This window comes from Puma concolor, chromosome A1 (assembly GCF_028749965.1).
Source record: "Puma concolor isolate L17-30 chromosome A1, mPumCon1.1.hap2, whole genome shotgun sequence".
Lineage (NCBI taxonomy): Eukaryota > Metazoa > Chordata > Mammalia > Carnivora > Felidae > Puma > Puma concolor.
Window position 1 is genome coordinate 132540779 of NC_141667.1, and position 24981 is coordinate 132565759.

Here is a 24981-nt window from a genome sequence, read left to right on the forward strand (position 1 = left end):
TGTACATTTAATGTGTATGACTTCTGAAAATCCAGCAATAATTGAGGATAATGCAGAAAATGCAAAATATTTATATGCACAAAAAATGTTTTATTGCAATACTTCTTTATTTTTATTTTTTTTTAATGTTTATTTTTTGAGAGAGACAGAGTGTGAGTGGGGGAGGGGTAGAAAAATAGAGGGAGAAACAGAATCCGAAGCAGGCTCCAGGCTCTGAGCTGTCAGCACAGAGTCCCACGTGGGGCTTGAACCCTTAAGCTTTGAGATCATGACCTGAGCCAAAGTCAGACGCTTGAGGCGTCCCAGAAATACTACTTATAATAGGAGGGAAAAACCCAGACACAACCTAAATGCTGGTAATAATTAAATTATGGCTTAATGATAGATTCTACAGCACCCTCTCATAGTGTTGAGAGAAGAGAGTATGTTTAACAAATTTTATTTGAGGACATCTAAAGAGTCCAATAACCGTGAGAAATGTACATTAAAACTACAATGAGCATGTATTTCTTAAATTACTAAAATTTAAAAACCTGTTTTTAAAAATCTGACAAACTTGGTAGCTTGTGCTTCAAATATTTTACCAAGAATAGGCCAGCAACAATTACTTTTTAGATATAATTCACAGGAGTATTAGCTTCCCAGACTTTACAGGGCATTTCTATACTAAAGGAGAATATAATGCAGCTACTCTTATTGAGTAAGCACCTTATGACAGTTTTTTCATTTTGTAAATATTAAAATATAGTTCAGAAAATTTCAACATCCACTAGGCCAAAGAAAGGTCTTATTTCTGGTCGTATTTCTACTAAGTGGTTTATATTTTTATCAGTTTCATTAGCTCAGCTCCACATGAGACCAGTGCCTGCCTTGATTTCTGGAATTCTGCCCCAATTCTTTTCTCCTAGTCCATGTTGCCAGGGTTGCAGCTGCACAACCAATTCTTATTAAAATGTAAGTCTTTGAAATGCATGTCTATGGAAAAGAATATAAAGGATTTCATTATCTTTTCTCAAAACTGACAGGATTAAACCCCCACCATTCCCAAGCCTTACTACCACTCAGCACCCTTCTTTACCAACTCACACACCAAGTACAGTAAATGCAACTGCTCAGTCTTAAATATTCAAATGAAAAGTCATAAAGAAGTTAATTACACAGTGGTGAAACTTGAAGTCTAGCAAAAATTATTTTTAAATGACTTCTAATACTTACGATTTAATTGTAGGCTACAGCTACAGCTGTATATATCTACAGCTAGATATTCACATAATGATGTAATACTTTTAAATACTACTACTAACTACTTCCAAAGAATAACTACTTCTAAGACAGAAGCAGCAATTCTATGATGATAATGCCAGAATAATGATTTCAGGCACTTCAAGTCAAGAAAACAAAACTGCAATTAATTTACTTAAAATGGAAAATGTTTTACCAGGTATTTTGTAGTAGGACACTCATGACCCTAAAATTTTTTTGGAGGAGAAAAAAAAACCTGAAAAGCAATTTATACCCTTTTTCCATTTTTCACTAGGATCTCATGTACTTTTTTTGTCTGGATAAAATCCTTCAACACTGCTTGACCTTGCTCTTAAAAAAAGATTTATGACTGAATTCATCTTGTGAGAAAAGTTAACACCAAACTGTCAAGACCATGAAGGTAAAACTTTTCAATTAGAAGTAAACAGAGGCGGGGGTGCCCAGGTGGCTCAGTTGGTTAAGCGGCCAACTTAGGTTAACATTATGACCTCTTGGGTGGGTGAGTTCGAGCCCTACGTCGGGCTCTCTCCTGTCAGTGCAGGAGCCTGCACTCAGACCCTCTGTCCTGGTCTCTCTCTCTGCCTCTCCCTGGCTCAGATGAGCTCTCTTCCTCTCTCAAAAATGAACATTAAAAATAAATAAATAAATGTGTTTTTAAAAAGTAAACAGAGGTCTAATTCTACCTTGCAGAGGAAAAATGACATACAGTTTTTTATTAAAACATCGTACTTTTATGGGGCGCCTGGGTGGCGCAGTCGGTTAAGCGTCCGACTTCAGCCAGGTCACGATATCGCGGTCCGTGAGTTCGAGCCCCGCGTCAGGCTCTGGGCTGATGGCTCGGAGCCTGGAGCCTGTTTCCGATTCTGTGTCTCCCTCTCTCTCTGCCCCTCCCCCGTTCATGCTCTGTCTCTCTCTGTCCCAAAAATAAATAAATGTTGAAAAAAAAAAAAAATTAAAAAAAAAACAAAAAAAAAAACAAACAAAAAAAAAACACATCGTACTTTTAATGCTGGTACACAGTTGAAATTCTTATAACATGCAGAACCTGAGAATTTAAACTATGTATGAGAAGGGGCACCTGGGTGGCTCAGTCGGTTGGGCATCCGACTTTGGCTCAGGTCATGATCTCGCTGTCCGTGAGTTCGAGCCCCACGTCGGGCTCTGTGCTGACAGCTCGGAGCCTGGAGTCTGTTTCGGATTCTTTGTCTCCCTCTCTCTCTCTGACCCTCCCCCGTTCATGCTCTCTCTGTGTCTCAAAAATAAATAAACATTAAAAAAAATTTTTTTTTAACTATGTACGAGAAAAGTTAGCATAATTCATTTGGGTTAAGTATAGCCTAGTTTGTTCCTGGATCATTCAATCATGGTTAAATAGAAGAAAAAAACATTAGAGGCACAGTAAAGGGTACTATCCCTTTAAGATCTGATTATAGAACATATACCTAACAACAAAGCATACTGAGCAACGGTTGTAAAAATTGACTACTTGTTTCATTCTAGGTGATCAAAATGAAATCAGATTAAATATACTTGATAAACTTTTTTAAATATGCAAGGAACTTATGATTATAATGCTTGTTAAAAATGTATATTGGGATCACCTCATATCCATTACAATGGCTAGTATAAAAAAAAACAGTTAAATATAGGTGAGACTGTGAATAAATTGGGAAGTCTTGCACACTGTTGGTAAAATTGTAAAATGGTGCAACTCCTGTAATGAACAATACGAAGATTCCTCAAAAATTGAAAAATAATACCACTGGTGATCCAGCAATCCCACTTTCAAGTACATCACGTGTGTGTATGTATGTATATGTATTTTTTTTAAGTTTTTTTTTTTTTTACGTTTATTTATTTTTGAGAGACACAGAATGAGAGGGAAAGGCAGAGAGAGAGGGGGACAGAGGATGTGACAATGTGGGGGGCTTGAACTCACAAACTATGAGATCACGACCTGAGCTAAAGTCAGATGCTTAACCGACTGAGCCACCCAGGCACCCCTATTTATTTATTTTAATGTTTATTCATTTCTGAGAGAAAGAAAGATATGGAGTGTAAGCAGGGTAGGAGCAGAGAGGGAGACACAGAATTCAAACAGGCTCCAGGTTCTGAGCTGTCAGCACAGAGCCTGACGCAGGGCTTGAACCCACAAACCACGAGATCATGTCCTGAGTCAAAGTCAGACGACTAACCGACTGAGCCACCCAGGCGCCCCTAGGTATATCAGGTATATATTTAAAAGAACTGAAGGCAGAATCTCAAAGAATATGTACACTCTCATGTTCAGAGCAGCACTATTTACAAGAGCCCAAAGGGGCAAGGAAGACAAACATCCAACAGCCAATGAATTCACCAACAAAATGTGATCTATACATATAACGGAATACTATTCAATAGTCTTAAAAATCCTGTCACATGCTGCATGGATGAACTTTGAAAACATTATGCTAAGTGAAATAAGCCAGTCACAAAAAGACCAATACTGTTATGATTCCACTTATATGAGCAATTCTACTTACATCTAAAGTACTCAAATTCAGAGAAACTTCTAATGTGCTAGCAATAGAAAGTAAAAGGAAGTGGTTGAATGAGTATTTGAGTTTCATTTTTGCAAGAGGAGAGTTAAGAAGATCTGTTCACAACAATGTGAATATATTACTAAACTATACACTTAAAAATGGTTAAGATGGTGGGGCGCCTGGGTGGCTCTGTCAGTTAAGCATCTGACTCTTGATTTCAGCTAAGGTCGGGATCTCATGGTTCGTGAGATCAAACCCCCTATCAGGCTCTATGCTGATGGCATGGAGCCTGCTTAGGATATTCTCTCTCTCCTCTCTCTCTGCTTCTTCCCTCCACTCATACTCTCTGTCTCAAAATAAATAAGACTTTTTTTTAATGGTTAAGATGGTAATTTTTTTTTAATATTTTTTTCAACTTTTATTTTAGGAGAGAGAGACTGTGCGAGCAGGGGAAAGGGACAAAGGGAGAGAGAGAGAGACAATCCCAAGAAAGCTCAATGCTCAGAACGGAGCCTGATACCAAATTCAATCTCACAATCCTGGGATTGTGACCTGAGCAAAAATCAAGAGCTGGGTGTTCAAGAGACTGAGCCACCCAGGCACCCCAAGATGGTAATTTTTGTTGTATGTTTTATATCACAATAAAAAAAAAAAAAAACTTTTTAATGTAATTTAATGTAATGTAAGGTTTCACCCTTAAGAAATTCTGATGCGTTGATAAAGATGAAAATTAGGATCAAGAGGCTTTATTACTCAGTATTACATATTAATTTGTGTGTGTGTTATATGTTTCTTTTTGGTCACATGAGTAATATACCAATATGTTACCATAGTGTAAAACTCTAAAGATGCAAGAGTAGATTATGACAAAATAAATCTCACCATTATCTAGCCACCCAGTTCTCCTCCAGAGACACAGCCACTAGTATCAACTTCTAGTGTAGCCTTTTACAAGTATTCTATACATACAAAAGAATATAAATATGTATCGTTTCCTGTTTAAAATATTTTCATGTGACTGCATATATCATTTGGCACCTTGCTATTTTCACTTAATACTTCCCTTGGAAAACAGGCAATATCAAAAACGTTTTAAAAACTGCCTACCTCAATTTTGAAGGCTATATTTTATCACATGGGTATAAACAATCTCCAATAGGTGTAAAGCTGAGTTGTTTCTCACCTTTTACTTCCACATACATAATGCATGGAATAATCTTGTACTTTCACACATGTGGAATATGACAGAGTGAACCCAAAACCTAGAGCATTTATCTGTGGTGGTGGATCAAAGAATTTGTAGATTTAAGTTTCAGTAGGTATTTTAGATTTTCACAGATATTTTTCAAATCTAACAGAATATACCAAGCTACACACCCACTAACAATCCACTAGAGTATCTGCATTTCCAATCTTTGAAAAATGCCTCCTCAACTCCAATAACATAAAGGGGGGTAAAAATCTGCTTTCCTCCTCTGAAGAGAAGGATCTATTTTGTTTGTTTGTTGTGGACCATTACCCTGCTATAATATACTGCAATTAAAAAAAACAAAAAATCCTTTTCTCTGATCTGAAATGCATTTTTATCATATTCTAAATTTCTATTTCCATTCAGAGTGATTATTAATAGATATGAATTTAACTCATTGTATTACCTATAAAGTCGTTGTTTGGGGATTTTTTTTTTCTTTTTTCTTTTTTTTAAGAAAAAGAGGGAAGGAGAGCACGAGTAGGGGGTAGGAGGAAGAAAGAGTGAGAGAGAGGGAGAGAGACAGAGACAGAGACAGACAGAATATGAATCTTAAGCAGGCACCGCACTCAGTGAAGAGCCCAACACAGGGCTTGATCCTACAACCCTGACATTGTGACCCTAGCTGAAATCAAGAGTCAAACGCTCAAATGACTGAACCACCCAGACACCCCTTCTTTGTTCCTTTTTTGGTTGCTTTTGGTCTTTCTTTCCCAAAGATTCCCCTTTAATATTTCTTGCAGGGTGGGTTTAGTGGTCACAAAGTCCTTTAGTTTTTGTCCCGGAAACTCTTTATCTCCCTCTAATTCTGAATGAAGCCTACTGGATAAAGTATTCTTGGATGCCTATTTTCCCATTCAGCACATTGAATATATCATGGTTAGTGAGACCAACAGAAGTTCTTCCCAGAGGCAGAAACTGTTCTCCACATTACTTTCTATGGTGTAGAGAACAACTACAGCTGAAATAAGATTATTCCATGAATAAAGGGAAATAAGGGGTTCAGAATTCCATCCCAAATAAAGAACTTAAAATGAGTGCTTTACTACAGGCTTAGAGCACCAGGATGAAGTGGGACCCAGAATTTGAGAAATTAAATAAATAAATAACACTGGGGCTTGGAAAGATCTTCCTCCCACCCCTACTTTCAACTCATTTAAAAGACCAGCATTTCAGGTAAGTACAAAGATGCATAAAATACAAAACCCATGTGTCTGAGTAAATAGTTAAAAGAAGAGGACTCAAAAGGTCCCATTAAGTGAACCCATTCAACCAAAGAAAAGCACGCATGCTAACCAAGGCCAGCTCAGGCTTGGCAGGTGTATCTAGGTCCTAGACGCTATCAATATCAAGTTTCTTTCCCCAGAAATCCATTCAAATTCTATAGTTTTTGACCTTAAGAGCTTTACTCATAACAGCATCCCAATCCTGATTTTTAACCAAATTACCTCAGCTAGGCTTGACAGTAACTGTTTCCTTTTCAGTGGATAACTCTATAACTCCAGGAAAATACAGAAATCAATACAGAAATGATGAGGTCAACCAAAAGCTACAGCATTAATATTTTATTGCCATTAAATATATTTTAACAACTTACTATTAGGGTATTTTATGTTCTATTTATAAAGGTATTTAACAGATAAGAAAATGTGATAAGCTAAATTTGCAAGTATAATTTATTGGACATTTAAGGATTATTTATGTTTTAAGAAAATTTGTTTGCTGGTAAATCTGCCTTGTTAAATGCCTGAAATATATGAAGGAATCAGAAAAATGTAGCTATAGCTTATAATATTTAGGAATGTAAGTAATCAGGCATGAAAGTGTTAGTCAATTTTTAAAGAGTAAAATTTACCCTTCCCCATCTACCATTAAAACCCAAAGACAATACCACAGCAACCAGACAACAAAAAGTAATGAAAACTATCCAAATTGGTAAAGAAGTAAAACTGTCACTATTTGCAGATGACATGATAATCCTGAAAACTCCACCAAAAAACAGCTAGAACTGATAATTGAATTCAGTAAAGTCACAGGATATAAAATCAGTGTATGGAAATTCACAACATTTCTATACACTAGTAACAAAGCAGCAGAAAGAGAAATTAAGAAAACAATCCCATTTACACCTACGGCAAAAACAGTAAGATACCTGGGAATAAATTTAACCAAATAGGTGAAAGATCTGTTCTCTGAAAACTATAAAAGACTGATGAAAGAAACTGAAGACAACACAACCAAATGAAAAGAGATTCCATGCTCATATGTTAGAAGGACAAACCAGGTAAAATGTCTACACTACCCAAAGCAATCTATACACTTAATGCAATCCCTATGAAAATACCAATGGCATTTTTCACAGAACTGGAACAAAAAAATCCTAAAATTTTTATGGAACCACAGAAGACCCTAAATAGCCAAAGCAATCTTGAAAAAGGAAAAACTGGAAGTATCACAATTCCAGACCTCAAGTGACACTACAAAACCATAGTGATTAAAACAGTATGGTACTGGGATAAAAACAGACACAGATCAATGGAAAAGAGTAGGAAGTCCAGAAAGAAACCCATTAATCATATGGTCAATTAATCTGCAATAAAGGAGGCAAGAACATGCACTGGAAAAAGTCTCTTCAACAAATAGTGCTGGGAAAACTGGACAGCTACAGCAAAAGCATGATACCAGACCACTTTCATACACCCTATATACAAATAAACTCAAAATGGACTAAGACCCTAAATGTGAGACCTAAAACCATAAAAATCCTAGAAGAGAGCACAGGTGGTACTTTCTCTGACACTGATTATAGCAACATTTTTCTAGATATGTCACCTGAGGCAAGGGAAACAAAAGCAAAAATGAACTACTGGAACTACTTCAAACTAAAAAGCTTCTGCACAGCAAAAGAAACAACCAACAAAACTAAAACACAACTTACTGAATGGAGAAGATACCTGCAAATGACACACTCAATAAACAGTATCCAAAATATATAAAGAACTTATATAACTCAACACCAAATGAACCAAATAATCCAATTGAAAAATGGGTAGGGGCACCTGGGTGGCTCAGTCTGTTAAGCATCTGACTCTTGATTTTGGCTCAGGTCATGATCTCATGGTTTTTGAGATCAAGCCCCACATTAAGCTCTGAGCTAACTCTGCTGGGCTCTGTGTGGGGCCTGCATGAGAGTCTCTCTCTCCCCCTCTCTCTCTACCCCTCCCCTCCTTTTGCTCTCTCTCAATATAAATAAACTTAAAAAAAAAATTTTTTTTTCAATACAAATGGGAAGAATAGGGGGTGCCTGGGTGGCTCAGTTGGTTAAGCATCTGACTCTTGATTTTGGCTAGGGTCATGATCCCAGGGTCACAGGATCAAGTCCTGTGTCAGGCTCTGTGCTAAGTGTGGAGCATGCTTGAGATTCTCTCTCTCTCTCTCTCTCTCTCTCTCTCTCTCTCTCTCTCTGTCTCTCTCTCTCTGCCTCTCTCCCCTATATTCACACTCTCTCTCTTAAAAAACAAAAACAAAAAAAGGGCAGAAGAAGACATGAATAGACACTTCTCCAAAGACATACAGATGGCTAACAGACACATGAAAAGATACTCAACATCATCCATCATCAGGGAAACTGCAAATTAAAACCACAATGAGATCTTACTTCACACCTGTCAAAAATAAAAAAGACAACAAGTGTAGACAAGTATGTGAAGAAAAAGAAACCTTCGTGCACTATTAGTGAGACTGCAAATTGGTACAGCTATTGTGGAATACAGCATGGAGGTTCCTCAGAAAATTAAAAATAGGACTACCCCATGATCCAGTAACCACATTTCTGGTTACTTACTCAAAGAATATAACACCACTAATTCGAAGGGATAAATTCACCCCAATGTTTATTGCAGCATTATTTACAACAGCAAAACTATCGAAGGAGCCCAAGTGTCCACCAACAGATGAATGGATAAAAGATGTGGCACACACACACATACACAGGAATGTTAGCCATAAGAAAAGAATAAAATCTAGCTATTTGTATCAACATGGAGTGAGAAAGCATAATGCTAAGTGAAATAAGCCAGAGAAAAACAAATCTTGGATGATCTCGCATATATGTGGAATCCAGTAAACAAATCAGCAAGGCAAAAAGAGGGAGACAAACCAGAAAACAGACTCTTAATTATAGAGAAAAACTGATGGTTACAAAAGGGGAGATGGGTCAAGGGATGGGAGAAATAGGTGAAGAGGATTAAGAGTACAGTTATCTTGATGAATGCTGAGTAATACAAAGAATTTTTAAATCACTATACTGTATACCTAAAAGTAAAATAACACTGTATGTTAACAACACTATAATTAAAATAAAATACCCAAAGACAGTATACACAGTACTCAACTTGTTCTGAGTTCTATGGGTCAACCATTTTTAAAGAAAACCATAGAAAGATAACCATAGGAATGTGGCCTTGAGTGGAAAATTTCTATACCCACCCTAATATCAACACATTTCCTTTAATTAGTATCATTCCCTATAAGCATTTCTTCAGTGAACATGTGCATTAAAACCATTCACAATTATCAGATGGTTAATAATAAAATTAAAATAGGTATCTTGCATAGGACTACTTTTTAAAGAAATGGCTCCTTTTGTAAAAGCACATCTTATATCTACAGAGCACAAAACAAGCAGAGCATTTTCTCATGCTGCCAGGAAAACACTCTTTAATCAAAACCACAAAAGGGCTGCTTTTCTGATTTCCTCACAGAAATCACAACCTTTACAGTGAGAACATACAGCAATAGCTACAATAAATTCCAGCTGCTGTGGTAAGGATTATTATACTACGGTTAGCTGCTGAGTGGGCCCAACATGGAGCCACCAATTCTATTTACTTAAGCAAAGCATAGCTCCTCAAATGGCAATTATGTCCAGATAATTATACCCTAGACCATTAACCAAAATAACTAGAAATTTAATATCAGTTTCCATTCCCTTAAACTATAACACTATTATAAGACTTTCAAAAATATTTTCTAGCTATAGATAGAGACAGATATTTTGGATCATACTGACAAAATTGAAGAGTAATTCCAATTATTCCATTCCTTAGATATCTCCCAAACTCCTCCTTTATAGCTATTTGCAAGTTTAACAGGAGAAACTCTGAACCATTCAGGGGCAATATTTGAATGGGACAATCACATTCTACCTCTGTATTTTAATAATTTTCTATAATATGCATATTTCCTCATTCTCTCACATTTGGTAAATGAATTAGTCCTCGTGTGTGTGTGTGTGTGTGTGTGTGTGAAAGAGAGAGAGACAGAGAGAGACGGAGGGAGGGTTGGATGGAAGGAAGGAGAAAGAATGAGAGAGAGAGAGAGATAGAGAGCGCTCGTGCGAGAGAACTAAGAGAAATACCTAAACCCACCAGTGAACTACTGAAAGAGTGGTACCTACAGCAAAATGCTATCAAGTCAGAATGGGAAAATGGATCAGAAATCAGCTAAATGACCATGAAACCAGGAAACTGCAACAATACTACATATCTATTTTCTGGGTTTTTTCCACTTCTAAAATTGATACAACATTTTCCTATCATTAGTCATAATACAGGCTTATTATCAATATGCCTCACTAATCAGATAATTATAAAAATTAACATATTGAACATATATTCACTGAACTCCTACTACGTGCTAGCCCCACATAAAAATTTTTAAATATATATTTAAAATAAATACAACTAAGCAAGTTATAAATTATAATAAACTTATTTTTTAAATGTACAAAAATGAATACTGCCAGAGGTAAGACGTGTATACATTATCAGAGATTAAAAATGAGTGCGGTATAAGTAGGTAGAAATAACAGTAATTTTTAGTTTCAGCCATTATGACACAGCAACAATTAAGACTTTAAAATCCAGGGGCGCCTGGGTGGCGCAGTCGGTTAAGCGTCCGACTTCAGCCAGGTCACGATCTCACGGTCTGTGAGTTCGAGCCCCGCGTCGGGCTCTGGGCTGATGGCTCGGAGCCTGGAGCCTGTTTCCGATTCTGTGTCTCCCTCTCTCTCTGCCCCTCCCCTGTTCATGCTCTGTCTCTCTCTGTCCCAAAAATAAATAAACGTTGAAAAAAAAAAAAAAAAAATTTAAAAAAAGACTTTAAAATCTGGCCTACATAGACATCCAAATAGAATTTAAAAAAAAACTCTTAATAAAACAGAAGTACTTTGCTCTCTTTCCTATTTTATTTATGAAGAATACTACTAAGGGCTGGCATCATGCTCAGTGGTGAAAAACTATATTCAATTAATGTAAGCATTTAGTAAAACATCAGATGTTTTAAATTAATTAACAAGATGCTCACTGTTATCACAATGTTCTAGAAGTTCTAGATAATGCAACTAGTAAGCGAACCAATATGATATAAAGTCTGAAAAGGATAAGCAAAATTCAATATTATGTATGTTTATAAATAAGGACTCTATTCCCAGAAAAGCTAAGTCAATCAGCAAGACTATTAGAAATATTAAGTGGGGGCGCCTGGATGGCTCAGTCGGTTAAGCATCTGACTTTGACTCAGGTCATGATCTCACAGTTCATGGGTTCCAGCCCCACGTTGGGCTCTATGCTCACAGCTTTATATTCTGTGTCTCCCTCTCTCTCTGTTCCTCCCCACTCATGCTCTCTGTCTCTCAAAAATAAATACATGTTAAAAAATTTTTAAAAAAAAGAAATATTAAGTTAATTTAGTTAGGTTAGCTGATTAAACTTTCCAATAATAATAATCTTACTAATGTTAATAAATAGGTGAGTTTAAGGAATACAACACAATGAAGAGGCAGTGCAACAGAGGTTAATACACACATGGATCTCAGAGCCAAACAGATATGGATTATAATCTCAATTCTACCACTTCCTAGCTGCATAAACTGCTATAAAGTCACCTAATGTCTCTAAATTTTTTCAAGTATAAAGATGAAGAGGGGCCTCTAGGACTGAGTCCTTATCAATGCTGGCTGCAAAGCTAACTCCACAGGCACAGGGCTGAGGGGCAAGGTAGCTACCGCTACCACCCCTGTGGCTGGTGGGAGAGCTGTTCCAGGGAAGGGGGTGTGTAGGGGAAGGAGGGTTGGGGAGCCGTTGCTCGCTTTTCAAATTTTGGAGGGTAGCACAGCAGCTACCCCTCAGGCGGATGTACCTGGTTCCTGGAGTGACAAAAAACCCTGTCTAATCTAGAAAAAGAAATAAATGCCCAATACTGAGCAGGCCTCACTGGAGGAGGAGGAGCAACCACACAAAGAAAACTGCCTACACTGGCCTAGACCTGAAACCCAATATCACAGCCACCACTGTTCTAGCTTCCCTGAAGGAGCAGCTCACCTAAGGAGTCATCTCCTTGGAGATCAAGAGATGTGCAAATACTGATATGAACAAACCTAGAGTTTTTGATGCCATCCATCCCAACAACAACCTCATCAGGACAGAGTCAGCACAAGGGACCCTCTATTCACCATGAAAGATCATTGGGTAACTCAAGAAGTTCAACACAAATGAATTCTTATTCTGACAGTGAAAACCAGGAAGCAAGGAGTTTCCAAGACAGCCAGAATCTGGGTAAGACACACAACAGACCACAGCATTCGCTCACAGTTCAACCAGTAACCATTTAGTGAGTAATTCAAGAGCTGAAGGGCAAACACTAGTTCAACCATGAGTAGCCAATCAGGCCATGAGAAGAGTTAGTTCAGCTCCATCTAGAGCACAGTTGTTCTTATGTTACCAGGACAGGTATGTCTTCCTCAAAGGGGTGAGAACTTCTCTGGATAGTAGATTTGGCTCTCCGTCACTGAGACTCCCGACCACCGAACCCCAGGGCATCTTCCTCCACCCCATTACCTGCTCAGTGGGCAGCGTCTCCATACTCTAAAGAGAGAGTCATCTCCCCAACAGTTGTACATCAGACTGTATTAGTCACCACCCTACACTCCTCCAATCCCGAAAGACCAATCCCTCAGTACCAAACTGCCACCAGAGCAGGGTCCCCACTGACCCTGATGGTCAAGCTCAAGCAGCTTCCCCATCCAAAGGCCAAGTGGGGTCATTGTCCTGCAGTGATGACCACTATACCACACATCTGGGACCTTCACTGAAAAGGACTGTTCATGACACAGAACAATGTGGACAGCAGCATCGTGCCATTACAAGTATGGTTCCTCATCAGTCAGACAGCCTGACAGGCTTACTGTTCCTAGGCTAGTCAGCCCAACCAACTTGGGCAAGACCTTCATTCTGCTGTGTCTCCCAAACTGCTCATCACTACTATATATGGAGGGAAGACCCAGTACACCCCAAGGTTATCGCAAACCAAACCACGAAACCATGGAGCTCTAAGGATTACAGGCAGCACTGTAATGCAGAGGTACAGTAAGTATTGAAAATGTGCAAACGATATCCAGACAACAAAGCATCCTTACATACCAAAAAAATAATGATGCTCTGAACACAACAACTAGCCACACAGAGCCCTACACTGAGTCCAATCCAACACTGAGTGCAGGAGTGCAGATGTAACAGGCTTCACCATGCAGCACCAGCTGAGGATGGCACCACAAGATCCACAGCAATAGACCGTATTCAGACAGACCCCAGGGAGTGCCTGGAGTGTTCAGAAGTTGGGTCAAGTCGCTCACATGTTGCAACACCCTTCCCATCAGTTCAGGCAGATGCAGTGGCCTACCTGCATCACCTGTGCTCTGGCAACAATAAAGTGCAGAAGGTGGTGTATAGGTTAGGAAGAATCAAGCATTTGGTCCACCTTCTTGATGACAAGAGTTTTGGAACTTTGGCGGAATGCTGTGGTACTCTCTGAAACCTCCTTTTTGCCAGTCTTACAGATGAAAAATAAAATACCAATCAAGGATGTTGGTGAGATATCTGCCTCGTTCCAACTGGTAAGAAAATCTACTGATAAAGTAAGGAAATTTGTATAGGAGTTCTTTGGAATTTATCTCCATAGGATACTGTAAAGGTGACAATCGACTGAGATACTCTCTCAATCTTAACAAAAAGTGTGAATATTCCAGTTCTTCTGAATGCAGTAATTCTTCTTTTGATGCTGATCATAATCAGACTTCACTTGTTCTGCCTAATTCTGTAGGGGAGGGAGGGAGGGAAGAAGCAAATGCAAAATCCTATGAGGGGCTGGCAGACTCACATCGGCATGTGATTCGCACATGTATGAACACATCTAATTACAACAGCAACACTGTGGTGAACTGTGTTTGCACCCCCAAGAAACCTATCCTATCAGCCTGGCTGCTGGGATGACTTAACTAGGAAAAGAGTCTCCCAGCAAGGACATAGAGCCAGGCTGACAGGGGGAGAAGAAAAAGAGAAGGACATAAAGAGATCAATGAGATGAAGTTGGTCATATCCCCAAGTTGTCAAAGTTCTCCAAGGGGACGAGATGCTGTGGCATCCAACAATGGTAAAACGGTATCTGATTCTTCCACCAGAAAGTTCCAACCCAGCCAACTTGAAAAGCTCTGCTAGATCTCTCCAGAAGCAGTCTTCTGGAAACTAGATGTTTACAGCATACATCCTGGTGGCCATCCACAAAGAAAAAGGGCTGCCCATCCTTATAGAACTTCTAAGGGCAGATAATGATAGAGCTACTCCATGTGAAGCAATTGCTTTCAGGAATATGGTGCAAGATGTTCAGAACAAGAAGCTCACAGGTAAATATACCATGAGACCTAACCAACTGGCTTCCCAGTAGCCCTGGTCCTCATGTGCTGTCTGACGAGATCACAGAAGCCATCTGCTATACCAGGTCCCTCCAGCCTGTATCCAGCTCACTCAGTAGTAACCCGCAGATGCAGGGTCGGATGCAGGCACCCACAGGACTCTACACACTGAGGCTGGGCTGGTTCTGTCTGCATTCCAGGCCCTTCCTCTCTTCATGATGCAGTTCTGTGTATGGACCACTTCATACAGCTGCAGGCATCAATTACTACTACCCCAATAAACTGGAATTAAGGAATTAAGGAAGGAAGGAAGGAAGGAAGGAAGGAAGGAAGGAAGGAAGGAAGGAAGGAAGGAAACAAAAAACCTGCACGAGGTCACTAGCAAAATCATGGAGAACAACAAAGTCCTTGTTGACTCAAGGGAGAAAGAAAAGCTAGTGAACACAACCAAAGGCAGAGGAGACAGATCATCTCAAAGTGGTAAAGGCAGCAGCCCAGCTCTTGAATACATTATAGCAATATTAGGACCTCCAAAGCATTCATGAAAAAGATGGATGCAATCAAAACCATTTTTTTACACCTTCATTGTACACTGCAGACCAATTCAATTCACATCCTTCCTTGTCTACCACTAACCAACAGATGTCACCCATCAGTCCGTCAGCAGCACTTCCTCCTCACGAATACTGTTAAGAATCAGAGACCCTCACTCTGAATACAACAGGATCCAGCCACCTATGCAGTATTTTAAGAGCCAAAAGGAAACCACATATAAAGGCTTATACTCAGGCTCCAGGAAATCTTCACCAATTTACATCAGTTCCTATTACTCACTAGCAAGAAAAAACAGATGGCTACGGGATACTAGCTGTATTGTAGTCAAGATGATTTCAAAAGAGGGGTGCCTGGCTGACTCAGTTTTCAGAGTGACTCTTGATCTTAGAGTTATGGGTTCAAGCCCAACATGGAATGCAGAGATTACATAAATAATTTTTTTAAAAAAAGAAAAAGATGATTTCAACAGAATTGTATTTGTAGAACTGTATTTGCAGTCTCCTCATAGCTATGAAGATCCTTATTTTGATGATGACTAAGTTCACTTTCCAGCTATTTACTGATTATCCAACACAGTATGGACTGAAATCAACCACAAATTATATAGACTTTTATTCCATTAAAGGACCTTGTAAGAGCAGAACAGTACCCAGAGTCTCCAGACTTGTGGGTGTAGCATCAAGATGCTCAGTAGAAATCTTTCTAATCTTGTTTAGAATGAGAAGAAAAATACACTTGCTGATCTGCTGATGAAATGTGAAAGTGAAATATAAAGAATGAGTGAAGAGCGTTTCTTTTTTGAAGACTTATCAGTGAAGTGAGGAAACCTTTGGGAGAGAGCACTTTGACTTTCTAAGCTCTATTTAGGTGTCAGAACTAATTACTTATAGACTCTTTAGTCTGGTAAAGGTGTGGGCAATGCAAGGAGAGGTTTGAGAAATGAGTGAAAAGAGATGGGGGACGTGTAGGTAAAATGAAATTAAAGGGGATTTTTAAAATGTGCATAAAGTTATGTTCTGATAGTATGAATAGACAGACAGTCAATAGAGCATGTGAATCTTGATCTATAGGGGTTGTGAGTTCAAATCCCACAATGGGTGTAGAGCCTACAAAAGAAAAGAAAGAAAGAAGAAAAAAAGTAAAGAAAGAAAATGGATGGTCTTCATGTTTTATTGCTATTAGAAAAATTTGTTCAAGAATTAAGATAATGTTGAAAAGTGTACAGAACTTGGCATTTACTCATGTAAAGTATTATTTGCATTTTTCCTTTAAAATTTTTTAATGCTTATTTATTTTTGAGACACGGAGAGAGAGAGAGAGAGAGAGAGAGAGAGAGAGAGAGAGAGAGAGAGCGCGCAAGTCGGGGTGGGGGAGTTAGACAGAGAGGGAGTCACAGAAACGGAAGCAGACTCCAGGCTCCACACTGTCAGCACAGAGCCCAACACGGGGCTTGAACTCATGGACTGAGAGATCATGACCTGAGCCAAAGTTAGACACTTAACAGAATGAGCCACTCAGGCGCCCCTATTATTTGTATTTTTAATAACAGAAACCAACTTGTCCCTTAAGTTAAAAGCTACAAATACACAGTGTATGCACTATATTAACCTTTCTAAAATCTGAAGAATTGTGAAACCCCACAAATACATCTGGCCCCAAGATTCTGAATAAGGAAAACAAAAAGATTTTATTTATTTTTTATTTATTTATTTATTTTTTTTTTTCAACATTTATTTATTTTTGGGACAGAGAGAGACAGAGCATGAACGGGGGAGGGGCAGAGAGAGAGGGAGACACAGAATCGGAAACAGGCTCCAGGCTCTGAGCCATCAGCCCAGAGCCCGACGCGGGGCTCGAACTCACGGACCGCGAGATCGTGACCTGGCTGAAGTCGGACACTTAACCGACTGCGCCACCCAGGCGCCCCAAAAAAGATTTTAAATAAAGGCATAAGGTGTGTATATTTCCTAATGCTTTATTAGGAAAAACTGATTAGTGAGAATTTATATATATATATTTTTAAGGACTGCCAGACTCCAGGTTCCCCACAATTGTTTGTTTTACCAGCTTCAGAAGTACCAAGGGCTCAGTAGGAGTCTCCATCAAACAGCTAATTACAAGAGATGATGGATACTCCTTTTCTTCCACAACCCTAGCCTCAGTTAATAACAGATCATAGGAGCGCGAGTGGCTCAGCCGGTTAAGCATCTGACTTCAGCTCAGGTCATGATCTCTCAGTCCATGAGTTCAAGCCCCACATTGGGCTCTGTACTGACAGCTCAAAGCCCGGAGCATGCTTCAGATTCTGTGCCTCCCTTTCTCTTTGCCCCTCCCCCCCACACACTCCTTCACTCAAAAATGAATAAATGTTAAAAAAAAAATTTTTTTTTTAAAGAGATCATCAATCCTCAGTTAATAATCCTACTCTACACTAGTAGGATCATTCAGGTAATGATAGCCTATTCTAGTTAACAATAAGCTCCTTAGCAATGGCATGGACAATGTATTTATTTACCACCTTCTACTTAATCGTTGAATCCTTGGAATCAAACAATGAATGGCCTGCTTTATCTGCCCCCTTACACAACTGATAATGGATTGCATCATCAGAGACTTATTTACCTAATTCACAAAGTCCCTTGAGTTATCATTATACAGTTTAAAATGGGTGATGATAAAGGATGTATCAGTCAAGATGTTTTCATACACAGGGGCGCCTGAGTGGCTCAGTCAGTTAAGCGTCCAACTATTGGTTTGGGTTCAGGTCATGATCTCACAGTTTGTGGGACTGGGTTCCAAGTCAGGCTCCTCGTTGACAGCACAGAGCCTGCTTAGGATTCTCTTCTCTCCCTCTCTCTCTGCCCCCCTTCCCCTAACTTGTGTTCTGTCTCTCTCTCTCAAAATAAACAAACTCTCTTTTGAGAGAGAGAGAGAGAGAGAGAGCATGAGAACAAGCAAGGGAGGAACAGACAGAGAAGGAGACAGAGGATCCAAAGCTAACAGCATAGAGCCTGATGTGGAGCCTGAACTCACAAACTGCAAGATCATGACCTGAGCTGAAGTCAGACGCTTAACTGACTGAGCCACCCAGGCACCCCTCTGTTTCTTCCTATCTTTGTCCCTTATTCCTATTATTAGTATCAAAAACAGAACATAAACTATTCTGTGTTTATAACACAGAAGACAGTGAAATTTATTAGACTGAAAACCAAAAATCAGATATATAGGAAAAGACCTGATTTTGACAGTCAAGTTGAAGAAAAACATTTTTTCAGAATAGAACTGATTACTTGAAAATATATTACACACCAATCATCTTAAAAGCCAAACTTCATTTATAATCCTCCAGGGAAGTAGTGTGGTTAAAGAAAAGAATTTGAATTAAAAGACAATCTCCGTAATTATTCAATTCTGTAGATTGGTTTTTCAAATACTAAACTGTTCAAACAATTCAATTCAGTAAATATGCACTGATGGCTTTATTAAGAACATAATACTAATGTAAGACACAGCAGGAATATAAGCACAGCCCTTGACTTCACAAAATTTATAATGTGCTAGAAAAGCGACATACATAAACAAGTATTACTGGACAGGACAGAACCTAATCAAGCATAAATAAATGCATGACACACTAAAGACAGCGGATAATCAGTGGAGAAATCAAATGAGAGGATTTCTGCAGCAAGTTAACAGTAAGGAAATTGATTATTTCACATCACAAGTTAGGGTAATTCTAGGTATATTACATGGAGCTCCCAGTTCTACTTCTCTGCACTCTTCTTGCCTCTGCCCTCCTTTCCATAAGGGCATCACTTTCAGTCTAGTAACAAAATGGCTACAGCAGTTCCAGAAGTCAATCCAGATAAAACCATCTTTACGGAGAAGAGGGATCATCTCTTTTCTTCTTTCTCAAAACCAAGAAAACCTCTCCCAGCATCTTCTTAAGACTTCTATGACCAACTGGCCAAAACTAGATCTATTCCTAAAACAATCACTTCCAACAGCAATGACATCTACCATTAACCAAGATTAGAGTGGATGCTGTTAAGTATCATGACCATCATTTTAACGTGAGCTGAATATTTCAAGGACAGGCCTTGGAGAAAGGTACAATCTGACAGAGAAATAAAGAAGAAAAATACAATGCCAAAGGAATAGATGTGCCTAACTTAAGAAAAAAGTCTGACTGCAAACATACGTTAAATACAGTTAGGGATAAAGTGTCTTCCTAAACTGCACTGTTGTCATTCTCTGTGATACAAAAATTAACTTACTATTCAACAGTGAGTAAATGGTAAGAACAAAAGAGGAGGAGTGCTCTTTTTATGGAAAGGATATAGTGGGGATAGTCAAACTTACCACTCCTTGTCAATGGAGTCACCCATTCAGCTATCTCTAGGTTGAGAACATTCCATATTACACATACAGATGACTGCAGATTCTATGAATAGCAGTTGGTTCTTGAAGGTTTCTTCTCATTTGGGTTCAGTCAAATGGGTTTCAGTTAAATGTCCACAAACTCACAGTTGGCCCGATCTACAAATGAAAGCATGCAATTAGGAGGCAAAAAGCTATAGGGAGCAATTCCCTCTTCCACCATCTATAAGTAACTGACCTATAAGAAAACTGAATTTAAATACCAGATTCATTAAGCGCCATGTTCAAATTAAGCAACTTGCATTTCAAAGGTTGTAATGTGCTTATTACAGTTACCACCCTCTTCACATCATATAAATTTATTGTTGTGTTCATAGTATACAAGGTCCAAGGCTTACCATAGATTGCTCACGGGGTAGAATCTAACACATATGTATGGTGGACCAAATAAGGATGACCTACATAGCATGTAGGATATATACATATATAGGATAGCTACCTATAAATCAGAAGACTCGACATGAAAACCAGTATTTCTGACCTCTCTTGGAGGGAAAAAAAAAAAAAAAAAAAAAGGTCAGAAGATCCAGCAATGCCGGGCCCACATTCCCACATGGTAACAATCTGTTGGAGCTGATTAGCAGCTAATCCTTCAGATGGGACATAGGCTTTGCAGTTGCCTGCAGATGTCATCACTCTCTTATAACACAACTCAATTATCTGTATGGATCCTGCTGGCCTGGGATGTTGCAAACTCTGCTATATAATCATAAAAGCTCAGAGGGAACATTTATTACTGTCAAAGTGAAGCATGTTTTTCTGCCTTGACAATACAACAGGGACAGCTATATTGGCTTTGGAGTCAGAGGGCCCTAGGTTTGAGTTCTAATTTTGCATACAACTAGTTTGGGACTTCAGGCATATTTTTAACCTAAGATATATGTTATACATATTTATAAAACTCCAAATAAACATATAAGCACTTAACAGTGAACAAAAGGCCGAAAATCTACCATGTCCAAATTGAAACGAAAATCCCAAATTCACGGCTTCCTCAGTCTTCTGCATCTCAGTAAGCTGCAGTGTGATTCATGTGCATAAGCCTCAAACCTCAAAATCCTTATACACTTTCCTTCATTCTCACAAAACCAGTACCAAGGCACTGGGTTCTCTAAAATATATAATTTGAATGGACTCTTGGAATCACCTAAAAACAAATAATTCCTCCTTCAGAATCAAATACTTTCCTGAAATTGCCTACAAATTCAACTATTTAAATAATGGTACTTTGAAGTTTCAAGGTTCCATATTATGAGGAATATTAGTATTTCGTTTTAAAAAAATGATGGAGGTACCTGGCTGGCTCAGTCAATAGAGCATGCAACTCTTGATCTCAGGGTTGTAGGTTAGAGCCCCACAATGGCTGTGGAGATAGCTTATAAATAAAATCTTTGGGGTGCCTGGGTGGCTCAGCTGGTTGAGTGTCTGACTTCAGCTCAGGTCATGATCTTACGGTTTGTGGATTTGAGCCCTACATCGGGTTCCACACTGACAGTGCAGAGCCTGCTTGGGATTCTCTCTCTCCTTCTCTCTCTGCCCCTCCCCCACTCATGCTTTCTCTTTCTCAAAATAAAAAACTTGAAAACTTTTTAAATAAAATAAAATCTTAAAAAAAATGAAGACAAAATACTGGGGATAATATGTACCACTCCTTGCAAGATACTGACCCATTACATTTTGTAAGCTTACACATTTCTTCCAATCTAAAATGACAATGAACTAGGACACTATACTTCATCTGAAGATGAAACTAAGCAACAGATGGTTAGAATTAAAAAATCAACTGTTTCTATAGAACAGCTGTTCAAAGAAATCAGAAAATTAATTTTTGAAAATAATTCTATTTAGTATCACTGCAAAATAGGAAATAATTAGGAATAAATTATCAAATGATGTACAAAGAGGACAAATAGATACAGTACTGTATTCATGAATTCAATGACCTTTACATGTCAATTCTAATTTGAGCAAGATTCCATGCACTTCTAATCAAAATCCAAGCAGTGTTAACAGAAATTGACAAGGTGAATCAAAAATTCATATGGAAATGCATATGAACTAGAATGGCCAAAACAACCTCAAAGATCAATTATATTCGAAGATTCGTTACAAAACTGCAAATATCAAGACAGTGTAGTACTGAAGAGAAACAAATAGATCAATAAAACAAAACTGACAGTCCAGAAATAAAGCTACGTATATACGGTCAACTGACTTTCTGCAGAGGCAGGCCTTTTCAACAAATGGAGCCAGAATGACAGGATATCTACACATTGTACCACATATAAAAATCAACTCAAAATCCATCACAGCTCTAAAGGGAAAATCTAAAACTGTAAACTCCATGAAGAAAACACAGTGGAAATTTTTGTAGTCTTAGGCAGAGATTTCTTAGATAAAACACAAAAGCATGACACATAAAAGACAAAAGTGATAAACAGGACTTCAAAATTACTAATTTCTGCTCTCCGTAAGATGCTGTTAACAAAATGAAGACAAGCCACACAGTGAAAAAAAATATATATGTAAATCATGTCATCTGAAAATGGACTTGAATCCAGAAAGAATACAGGAATGCTCAAAACTCATTAAGAAAACCCAATTTTAAGAAGGGACAAATGATCTTGACATACTCCTGATCAAGGATAGACACTAGCAAGTAAGTACATGATAATATGCCCTAACATCATTGTTCATTAGGAAAATACAAATGTTGGCAATGATATGGAGCAAATTCAACTCTCATATGCTGTTGATGAGAATGTGAAATGGTAAAACCACTTTAGAATGCAGTTTGGCAGTTTCTTAAAAAATTAAACACACACTTACCATACAACGCAGCAATTCCATTCCTTGTTATTTACCTAACAGAAATCAAAGTCTAGAAGTGCCTGGGCGGCCCAATCAGTTAAGTGTCCGACTCTTGATTTCTGCTCAGGTCATGATTTCACTGTTTACTGAGTTTGAGCCCCACATGGACTCTGCGCTGACAGTGCAGAGCCTGCTAGAGATTCTTCCTCTTTCTCTGTCCCACCCCCACTCACACTCACTCTCAAGATAAATGAACTTTAAAAAAAATAAACAAAAAAAAACCCAAAAAAGATATGGAAGTCTACGTCCACAAAAGACTATTAACAGCACCTTTATTTTTAATACCTGGAAGTGGAAACAACCCAACTATCCTTCAAGAGGTGAATGGAATACACTAAGTAAGCTATAGCCAATCAATGTATTACTATTTGTAACAAAAAGTTAATGAACTATTATGCACTAGTCAACATGGATGAATCTCAAAATAATTATGCTAAGAAGCCACACCGGATTGTAGAATTCACACATATATAATTCTAGAATCTCTAGTGATAGGAAAGAGGTTCAGTTGATTGCCTGAGAATAGATAAGAAGGTTGAAAAAAAGAATTTTGGAAGGGACAGGTATTTTCATTATCCTGAGTGTAGTGATAATTTCACAGGTATAAATAGTTCTCAATTTATAAAAACTAAAATATGTGCAGTTAATATTAAATTTAAAACAAATTCATTGCATATTAATAACTGGTAGCAAGACTGATTCATATGAAAGGCAAGACCCTTTCAAGCCATTAACTTTAAAAATTATGGCCACCATCTTTCTTTTTGGAAAATAACTCCATTGAAAAGTACAGTATGTCAATGCTAAAGATCAAAACCATAATTAGTAATCAGAAAGAAAGCACATGCCAAAAATAGTTCTCTAGAAAACCCCATATAATTTAGCAGGAGCAAGAAAATTTAGTGGATTTCAAAATTACTCATTCAAATGCAGTCCATAAAGTACCAGTCTTTCATTACATTTTGTAGGAATTACATAAAAAATAATTTTTTTCACTGCCAACCAAAAATATTTTAATGCAGTCATTTTATTAGCATTCATCTCATATCACTATTACAATGTAATTCACATGCTGCTTAGAATTAATGAAGAAATAATGAAATCAGATCCATTTTAATTAACTGCTGGCATCACTTGCTGCTTTTGTACCTCATTAAATGGCACCTCCATCCCCATTTGCCTGTTATTTATACTGAAGACAAAGCAAATTACATTATTTCCTTAGGTGAATTTAGCCATTGAAAAAAATTTTTAAGTTTATTTATTTGGGGGGGGGGGAGGGGGGATGTGAGCAGTGGAAGGGCAGAGACAGAGGGGGAACAGAGAGAATCCCAAGCTGGTTCTGCCCCGCCAGTGCAGGGCCTGATGTGGGGCTTGAACTCACGAACTCTGAGATCATGACCTGAGCCCAAATCAAAAGTGAGACACTTAAATCAACTGAGCCACCCAGGCACCCCAACCATTTTAGACAATATCAAAAGTGTGTAAGCTCATCTCTTATCCAAAGACACCTCTTCTCCAAATTAACAAGGCTCAGTTCCATCACAATGCTATAAAAAAAAAAAAAAAAAAAAAAGCCTTCATCTTTAGAGAAATGAGTTAATAGTGCTACTTAGAATACTTTTAGGGAAGTCAGAGAGAAAAAGTATACTAGTTCTGAATCAAAACAAATGGCACAACTAGAGTGAATGTTCCACATATGAGAACATCTTTCCAAGTCACTGCTGCCTCAAGGGGAATGTCCTGTCTTGGGACACTTATCATAAGCAGTAAGTATATTAGGATAGTGATGTGAAAGTACCAGATCTAGACCAACTTTATGATACCTGGCAACCCTCGGATCCTAAGAATTTAAAAATAAAATCTATTTTTAAGTGCCCAAATCCAATGCAAGAGTCTCAGGTTTAGGAGCACCTGAGTGGCTCAGCTGGTTAAGTGTCCAACTTCAGCTCAGGTCATGATCTTGCAGTTGCTGAGTTGGAGCCCCACTTCAGGCTCTGTGTCTCCCTCTCTCTCTGCCCCTCCCTGGCTTGTGCTCACTCACTCTCTCAAAAATAAATAAATGGTTTAGGAAAAAAAAAAAAAAAAGCAAGAAGCTAAAGCTCTAAGTCTTACAGTAACATTGTTGCTTAGTTTCCATTTTCCCCCAATGAATAAGGGCTTAAATCATCAGGCCTTTACCCTATTAAGTGACTCTGATACTGAAAGAAAAATATGTACTAAGTATATGCCCCATCTCCTTGCTCATTTTACTGTCAAACGCTAACTCCTTTTTTCTTCCCAAAGAAATACAGATCTGGCAAGAACAATAAAGACCTGTAAGAAATCTAGTC

The 24981-nt window shown here is 38.3% G+C and overlaps 1 protein-coding gene and 1 pseudogene across 3 annotated transcripts in view; one reads left to right on the top strand and one right to left on the bottom strand.

Annotated features, from left to right (window-relative positions):
• Positions 1 to 24981, bottom strand: part of CDC42SE2 (CDC42 small effector 2) — a 138659-nt gene that overhangs the window by 70697 nt on the left and 42981 nt on the right. For all 3 annotated transcript variants that reach the window (XM_025924986.2, XM_086704842.1, XM_086704832.1), the window contains exon 2: positions 19700 to 19876. The gene's annotated coding sequence lies outside the window, so the exon portion shown is untranslated. The remainder of the gene's footprint in view (positions 1 to 19699; positions 19877 to 24981) is intronic.
• Positions 12285 to 16013, top strand: LOC112860683 (plakophilin-4-like; annotated as a pseudogene).